The sequence below is a fragment of the Ovis canadensis genome, chromosome 20 (assembly GCF_042477335.2).
Source record: "Ovis canadensis isolate MfBH-ARS-UI-01 breed Bighorn chromosome 20, ARS-UI_OviCan_v2, whole genome shotgun sequence".
NCBI lineage: Eukaryota > Metazoa > Chordata > Mammalia > Artiodactyla > Bovidae > Ovis > Ovis canadensis.
In genome coordinates, this window is record NC_091264.1 from 26,105,187 (window position 1) to 26,112,796 (window position 7,610).

At 50.0% G+C, this 7,610-nt stretch overlaps 1 long non-coding RNA gene across 1 annotated transcript; it reads left to right on the plus strand.

Moving 5' to 3' along the window:
* Positions 1 to 4,039: 4,039 nt before the first annotated feature.
* LOC138425466 (uncharacterized) lies at positions 4,040 to 6,358 on the plus strand. The gene is made up of 3 exons (XR_011251228.1): positions 4,040 to 5,568; positions 5,696 to 5,730; positions 5,815 to 6,358. It is a non-coding gene; the product is annotated as an uncharacterized lncRNA (long non-coding RNA).
* Positions 6,359 to 7,610: the final 1,252 nt, after the last annotated feature.

Below are 7,610 nucleotides of genomic sequence, written 5' to 3' on the forward strand. Positions count from 1 at the left end.
CTGGGATGGGGAGGCACATGAATGTTTTAGGAGTTCCCCCAAGAGTCCAATGTGCAGCCTGGGTTACCTGGATAAAGGAGAAAGCAAGCGAGCTGCCAAGTGCCCATCATGAGAGTAATAATACTAATGAATATCAAACATCTACTGAGTCAGGTACTGTTCTCGTTTTATGTGGATTATCTCGCTTTACTCTCAGGATTTATAATCCCCATTTTCCAGATGAGGACACTGACTCTTAGAGAGGGTTAGTCATTGCTCAAGGTCCCCCCAGCTGCTGGATGTAGGAACCAGGTTTTAACACAGTGCACTAAGGTGGAAGCTCCATCCATCAGGTAGCAGAGCAGTTGGCTGAGCAGAGAAGGGGGGGGAAAGAGTGAAGAAAATAGGGGGAGACAGCAATAGGAGCTGGAGGGGAAGTCAGGGGAGCATCTCCCACCCTCCAGAGGGTGGGGTAGGCTGCTTTTTCATAAGAGACCACCGGGGGGTGGCAGTGACCAGCAGCCCACATCCAGGGCCTCCCCCTCCCTGGTCCCTGACAGGCGTAGCAGACAAGTCACACATCTTTGCCCAGCAGTCTGCTCCTGCCTCCCTCTGCAATCTGAGGCCCCCTCCCTTCTGTAGGGTATTTTTAAATTTTCTTGGTTGAGTCACACGGCACGTGGGATCTTAGTTCCCCAGCCAGGACTCAAACTCACAGCCCATGTTGTGGAAGCATGGAATCTTAACTCCTGGACTACCAGGGAAGTCCCTTTAGGGTATTTTTTAAAGCCCAAGAAAACCTACTTGGCACCGTCTCTCTGGGGACCAGCCTGGCCTGGCTGTAAGTTTATTCCTTCATTCAACAAGTATTTGTTGAGCATCTTTTCGGGCCAAATGCAGTTCCTATACCAGGGCACAGCGATGAAGGAGACAAAATTTCTGCCTCCATGGAGTTTATGTTCTTATTCAACAAAGTAAGTACATATTAATAAAATGTAGATCATATTAGATTAACGAGTGACAAACCATCCAGGCTTGCCTAGTTTTGAAACTGAAAACCTTAAGTCTCAGGAAACCCCTCAGCTCCAGGCAAACCAGGAAGGTTGGTCATTCTGGTAGGACAACAAAAGGAGTGGGAAAACGAGCAGGGGTCGGGGGGGCGGGGGGAGGTGTCCGTTTTTAAAGGAAAATCAAGGAAGGCTTCACTGAGAAGTCAGTGTCTGAAAAACAAGCTCAAGGGGAGAAGAAAGGGAGAGCAGCACACAGGTGGCGGGTGTGGGGGGAGAGCATTCCAGGCAGAGGGAACAGCAAGTGGAAAGGTCCTGCGGTGGGAGCCTGCCTGGTGCGTGCAAAGAACAGCGAGGAGGTCAGTGTGGCCGGAGCGGAGTGGGCAGGAAGGAGATCAGGGCAGAAGATGTCAGGCCATCACTAAACTGAGAGTGGGGTCAGGGCTGAATGAGATGAGGAGTCTTGAGGGGAATCTGATTGGTTTGAACGGACTCTGTCCTGCTGCTTGCTGAAATAGACTGAAAGGGATGAAGGCAGAAGCAGGTGAGAGGCAGTCACAGCTGTATCAGTGAGAGGGGAGGTGGCTTATATTAGGGCTGGAGCAGTAAAAGTGGTGAGAAGGGATCGAATTCTGGGTTTATTTTGAAGGTAGAGTGGAAACTCCCCTCCACAGTGACTACGGCGGGAGAGGGAACCAGAGGTGACTCTACGGCCTCTGACCTGGCCGCTAACTGAGATGAGGAGGCCTCGGGAGGGGCAGGTTGGGACGTGCACGAGTTAGAGCTGAGGTGACCGCTCACAGCCTCGGCCAGCAGTCAGGTATCTGAGCCCAGGCACTGGGTCTGAGAGCGGTCATCCACAGATGGGATTTAAAGAGTGTGTGAAACACAAGGAAGGGGTGTTAGCACCCTGACGTCCTGACTGCACACACATTCTAACCTTCACCTGCAGTGACAATTCTGAGGATTTACCCCAAGGAGGCAGATCAGTGAGAAAACACTCATGCAAGTCATGTATGGTGGTCCCCCAAACTGGAAACTATGTAAATATCCATCCAGAGGAGACAGCGAAAAAACTTATGCCCGTGGAGAGGGAACTAGCAAAGTGCTGTGTCCACGCAGTGGAGAACCTTGCGGCTCTTCAGTGAAGCTTCCGTCTTAACAAGCTCACCTGGGAAGATGCCCGCGAGGTATAAATGGACAATAGCTACAGAAGGATCTAACATTTTAAAACACTCACTGTATGTCAGGCACTGAGTTAAGGCCTTGGTGGAGATTATTGCGCTTAATTCTTTTTTAAAAAATTATTTATTTATTTTTTATCTAGATTTTTAAAATAAATTTATTTCTAGCTTTCCCTGGGTCTTCACTGCACGCAGTTTCTCTAGTTGCGGAGGGTGGGCTCCGCTCTTGGGTTGTGATGTGCAGGCTTCTCACCACGGTGGCTTCTCTAGGTGTGGGCTCAGAGCACAGGCTCTAGGTGTGGGCTCAGTAGTTGTAGCGCGCAGGCTTTGTTGCCACGTGGCATGTGGGATCTTCCCGGACCAGGGATCAAACCCATGTCCCCTGCAATGTCAGGCGGATTCCTGTCCATTGTGCCACCAGGGAAGTCCTGCAGCTTCTATTGTGAAGGTAGTTTTATGAGTATATAAAAGGCCTTTGAACATATTTGCTGTAAAAATGTCAAAGGTAATAGTAGTTCATTAAGTGGAAGGAAAGTTAAGGTGTCAATTGCTCAGTCGTGTCTGACTCTTTGTGACCGCATGGATTGTAGCCCACTAGGTTCCTCTATCCATGGGATTTCCCAGGCAAGGATACTGGAGTGGGTTGCCATTTCCTTCTCCAATTAAAAAGTTATTATTATTACTTCTTGGCTCGGCTGCGTCTTCCTTGCTGTGTGCGTCCTCTCTCCAGTTTTGGCGAGTGAGGACTATTCTTCATCACGGTGCTCGGGATTCTCATTGCATGAGGTGGCTTCTCTTGTTGCCAACCACCGGCTCTAGGACACATGGGCTCAGCAGCTGAGGCAAGGCTCAATAGTTGCGGTGCGTGGCTTTAGTTGTTCCTCAGATGTGGGATCTTCCTGGATCAGGGATCAAACCAATGTCCATGCAATGGCAGGCAGATTCTTATCCAGTGTACCACTACGGAAGTCCCACTTAATTCTTAGTAACATTAGAAGTAGATACTATATCCAAATCCTCATTTTACAGATGAGGAAACTGAAGCGTCAGTGGTTGAGTAGAACTTGCTTGTGGTCACATAACAGTGGGTGGAAGCGGCAACTTTCCAAATCACTGGCGGTGGAATGTTCCGGTCCTGCTTGGGTGAAGATATTTTACATCTGCCCCGACTGAAGGGTACACAACGCACTTTACAAGTGATTGTTCTACTGTCTTCTTTAGCTGTGTCTGTGGTGTTTGAATTTTTTTTTTCAACATGAGATATTATTCCATAATCACAAGAACAAAAGTGACTTTCCTGTGTTAAGGGGAAAATAAAGGGAGGCCCAAAAGAAGACTCACCCACCCTGCCCTCCTCGCTGGGAGGGTACCTGATCTGCCACCGCTTGGGGTTACCTGGCAGAAATGCCAGAACCCAGAGGCTGTGTGCCCCACTGTATGCTCCAGTGGCCCCCGCAGCCACTAGGAAGTGCAAGCTGGAAGTACCTGGCAGGAATGGAGTCACTTATGATTCCATGAATGAGTGTGAAGATGTGAAAATGTGCAGTGACCAGGCAGTAGAAGAGAGCTGGGACTGGCAGAACTCAGAGTCCCACCAGAAAGCCAGGGACACCACAGCTCATCTCCTGAGAGCTCAGAGAGGCCCTTATGATGCAGGGGGAGCCCCTGACCTTCCCAGGCTGACCTCGCTCTGGCTTCCCTCACCCGTTGACCCTGTTTGTCCCAGGCTCACGGGCTGCGTCAGGTAGGGGTGACTCTAAGGGATTCGGATTTTCACCTTGAAGCTCCCTGCTTCTAAAAGGCTGGAGGCTTGCCTAGCAGCCTGGTGGCTCAAAGTACCCATGTGCCCTGATCGTGGAAGAGGATCTAGGGTGGAAGGGGAGGGAAGGCTGGCAGAGGCCAGGACAGGGGCATCTCTGGCGGGCCTCGGGGGCCCCAGGTCAATGGAAGACGTTGTCTCTGCCTGCCTTCCCTCCTGGGGAGTCCTCCTCCGGCACCCGGGGCTGCCTCCAGGGCTCTGGGAACGGCATCCACTCATTCATTCACTCATTGCTTCTCACATCCATTATTGCTCAACTTACTGAGTATTTACACTACAGTGAGCCCTGGCACACGTCATTTCATTCATTCAGGAACAGCCTTTTGGCAGCAGTTCAGCTGTCCGCATTTTACAGATGAGGACAGTGAAACCAGTCAAGGCTCAATAACTTGTCCACGGTCACCCAGCCTGTAAGTAATGAACTCAGACTCAAAGTCTCCTCCTAGCCAACACTGGGGGGCAGTATGCCCCGTGGTTAGTGGGCCCAGGCCTCCACACAGCTCTGCCACTTACTGGCTGTGTTGTCTTGGGTGAGACTTCATTACTCTGGGCTGGGTAAAGCGGGGGTGACCATAATCCTACCTCCCTGGGGAGCTCGGGGGAGTCAGCTGAATGACTATGTGTCCAACACTCAGAGCAGTGGTGGCCACACATGCTTATCAAGACTTTCACCGTGTCACACTGCGCTGTCTGCTTCTACGTGCTGCAATGCACATATTTATGGAGAATCTGGGAATACAAAGTTGAATAATTTGTAATCCCTACTCTTAGGGAGCTCAGTGTCCAGGTCATTTAAATCAACTGGGAAGCTTTTGAAAAACTCCCAGTGCCCAGCCTGCACCCCGAGGCTGTTAAATGAGAATCCCCTGATTGAGACTGGGCTGTGACATCAGCCTTTTAAAGTTCATCAGTGGTTCTGAAGAAGAGTCCCTTCAGAAAGGGCAGGACCAGTTCTTGAGCTCGGGAGCCCTGACTCTGGTCCCCAAGTGTTCCCAGCAATGGTGAATCTGAGTGGGGTGTGTGGGAAGTGGCCTTACTATGGCACTAGGTGAGTTAGGATATATTGAGCTGTAATTTACATACAGTAAAGCCCACCCTGTATAAAATAGTTCCAAGAGTTTTGGCAAAAGGTACAGTCATGAAACCATTATCGCAATCAAGACTTATTAATAGGACAGGGACTTCCCTGACAGTTCAGTGGTTAAGATGCCACGATTCCAACACAGGGAGTGTGGGTTCAATCCCTGGTGGGGGAACTAAGATCGCTCTTGCCACACGACATGGCCTTTAAAACAATGACATAGAACAACTCTGTCTCCCTGAGAAGGTTCCCTGCGCTGCGCCTTTGTAGCCACCCCCTGCCCTCACCCCCTGGCCCCTGGCAACCACTGCTCCGCCCCCTGACCTATGGCTTTGTCTTTTCCAGAAAGTCATCTAGATGGAGTCACACAGTATGGAGACTTTTGAGTCTGGCTTCTTTTACTCGGCCTCGTGCATCTGAGACTCACCCACATTGTTCATGGACCAGGACTTTGTTCCCTTCCACTGCTGAGTAGAATACCCCGTGTGGATATATACGGTTTGTTTACCTTTACCAGCTGAAGGAAGTTGGGTTATTTTCAGTTTGGGGCAATTATGAATAGTGTTGCTATGAACTATAAACATTCGTGTTCTTTTTTTGTGACCATATATTTTCATTTCTCTAGGGTAAATACCTAGAATTGGATCAAGGGGTCATATGGTAAGTGTATGATTAACTCTCAGAAACTGCCAAGCTGGGACTCCCCCTGTGGTCCAGCGATTAAGAATCCACCTGCCAATGCAGGGGACCCAGGTTCGAGCCCTGCTCTGGGAAGATTCCACACGCTGCAGAGCAGCTGAGCAGCAACTACTGAAGCCTGGGTGCCTGGGGCCTGTGCACTGCAACAGGGGATGCCACGGCAATAAGGAGCCCTGCACTGCAATGAAGAAGAGCCTCCGAACGCCACAGCGAGAGAAAGCCCACACGCAGCAGCAAAGACCCAGCGTGGCCAAAAAACTAATCAATTTTAAAAATATAGTTTAAAAAAGGGGTATAGAAAAGAAGGAAAAAGAAGCTGCCAAGCTGCCTTCCTGTACCATTTTGCACTCCCATCATCAACAGCAAGACCTCCCTTGCTCACATCTTCACCAGTTCTTGGCACAGTCAGGGTTTTTGGTTTTGCTTGTTTATAATTTTCATCATTCTGGTGAGGGTGTAGTATTTACAACTCTTTTTTTTTTAAGTTTACGAATGTATCGAAAACATCATGTTGTACATCCTTAATCTATGCAATTTGTTGTCAATTATACCTCAATAAAGCTGGCGGAAGTTTATAAATGTAATGAAATAAGGGCCTGTAATAATTAATATTTTTTAAACATAATAATTTTAAGTGTCTATTATGTGCCAGACAGTATCCTAATTCTTCCAAAGTCCTAGGGGCAGCTGGTATGTTGGGAAGGGCACCATGACAGTGTAAAAGGCTCAGATCCCAGCTCTGTGGTGGGTTTGCTGTGGGACTTTGGGCACATCACCCTCTGAGCTTCCAAATTATTTATGTAAATAGGTTGAGCAATGCCCCCTTCCTTGCAGGTTTGGTGTGAAAACCAAAGATGATGCAGGGAAAGCTCCTGGTCCACAGAAGGAGTTCAATAGCTGGGAGTTGTGACTAACTATGCTCTTTGTGTAGGCGCCCCAGGTGGCAGAGCGGCAAAGAATCCACCTGTCCATGTTTGATCCCTGGGCCGGGAAGATCCCCTAGGGGAAGAAACGGCAACCCACTCCAGTATTCTTGCTAGGAAAATCCCATGGACAGAGGAGCCTAGCGGGCTACAGTTCATGGGGTGGAAAAGAGTCAGACACAGCTGAGTAAACATGCCCACTCAGTAGCCACATTCCTGGGAGAACGTGTTCCATTAGCGAGTCTAGTTACTTCTGCCTTCAGCGTTAGCGTTAGTCGCTCAGTCGTGTCCAGCTCTTTTTGACCCTGTGGACTGTAGCCCACCAGGCCCCTCTGTCCATGGGATTTTCCCAGCAAGAATACTGGAATGCGTTGCTGTTTCCTCCCCCAGGGGTTCTTCCCGACCCAGGGATCGAACCTGCGTCTGTTGCGTCTCCAGCATTGGCAGGCGGGCTCTTCACCACTAGCGCCACCTGGGAAGCGCCTTGGTGGTCATGCTCCAAACATCAGACATAGGAATTCTCTCCCACCTGAAGCTCCAATCCAGGGGCCTGGTCCCAACCCTCCAGAGGTGGCGTCATGGTTAGAATCCCTGTGCTGCCTCCCTCCTACAGTCCACCAGGCCCTTTGTGATCTGGGCCCTGGCCACCTCTCAGAGCTCATTTATGCATCTCTGTATCCCAGAACTTAGCACCCAGTAAGTGCCCAAGAAATACCTTCTGGCCTGGATTCGCTAGCACTCTCAGGTCACCAGCATGGTTTATTTAGCCATTTAGAGGTGAGATTCCTCTTCCACCGAGGTGAGTGGAGGTCGGAGAGGTGCCATGGGTGGGTGCGAGGTCGTGTGGCATGTCCACCGACTCTCCTAGGGCCCAGGACAAGGTCTCCTAACCCTGACCGTGGCCTCCCACCTTTGCCT